The sequence below is a fragment of the Nanorana parkeri genome, unplaced genomic scaffold (assembly GCF_000935625.1).
Source record: "Nanorana parkeri isolate BGI_ZX_2015 unplaced genomic scaffold, ASM93562v1 scaffold3067, whole genome shotgun sequence".
Lineage (NCBI taxonomy): Eukaryota > Metazoa > Chordata > Amphibia > Anura > Dicroglossidae > Nanorana > Nanorana parkeri.
In genome coordinates this window covers 71,398-72,410 of record NW_017309335.1, presented here as the reverse complement: position 1 = coordinate 72,410, position 1,013 = coordinate 71,398, and the positions used below count along the sequence as shown (strand labels likewise).

Genomic DNA, 1,013 nt, shown 5'->3' with positions numbered 1-1,013 from the left:
GTCTTAACCTTAACAAACAAAACAAAACCAAAACAAGACCAGCCCAGGATAACTCCTCTTACTACCAGCATTTACCACTAATTCTGATAGTGTTCTAGGAGGATAGTTGTCCTTTCTTCAGCTCCGCTGTAAAAAAAAAAATCATCTAGTTTTTGCTAGCATTTTTTGATCAAGACTTTGCTCAGTGTCATTGATAGCTGCAATTGTAGAGGTCAGCTCTATCTGACGCAGCCTATCCTCAGCTTGGCCTTTGGAGCCGTGGAGTGCTTTCCAGTTCCAGAGTTGCTGGCAGTGTCTCAGTGCTTGCCTTGTGTGATGACTCACTCTTTGAGTAGGCTGATCAGGCTGTGCACAGGGAGCTACTTTATTTGTTTGGATCACTTGGCTTTTTAAAAGCCCCACTTTTCACATGTTTCTTCTGCAGAATGGGTGAACTCTGAGGGACTGAACACTGTTGTCATCTGTTGGATGGAGTGTTGAGCATGCGCACGCTGTGCTCTTTCTGCCATTCAGGGTAGAGAAAGCCTCTTGCCCTTTGCAGCTTGGAATCCCACTGTTTACATTGCGGCACTAGTCAGAATACCCATTCAGAGCGGGCAGTTTATTGGCTGCCGGCTGTGATCGATCGAAAATTTTCAAGCTGGCTCCTTCGATCAGCTGATCGAGAAATGACTAGATGAAAGGGAACAGACAGCCCCGCAAATTGTGTGAATTTCGGCCGGTACATTAACAACCGGCCAAAATTCGACCGGTGTATGGGCACCTTTTTAGGCTCAGTCTGGAAAGGCTCATCCTTTGTTGGAGGTCAACGGCGTTTCTACATTTTGACGTGGGATGGAAATATATAATTATGTATATCTAATTTTTTTATTTTTTTTAAATCCTTTTCGCTATCCTCCTCTCCTACAAATCTGATCTCCAGCCTGTTTGTGTATTGTGATCTGCATAATAACCCCCTCGTGTCCTTTATCCTGCAAATCTGCACATTAACCCCTTCATCTCCATAAAGTAAG

General features: G+C 44.1%; 1 protein-coding gene across 1 annotated transcript in view; it reads left to right on the top strand.

Annotated features, from left to right (window-relative positions):
* Positions 1-1,013, top strand: part of LOC108802727 (zinc transporter ZIP6-like) — a gene marked incomplete at its 5' end in the record, with an annotated part of 13,083 nt that overhangs the window by 336 nt on the left and 11,734 nt on the right. The window lies entirely within an intron of this gene.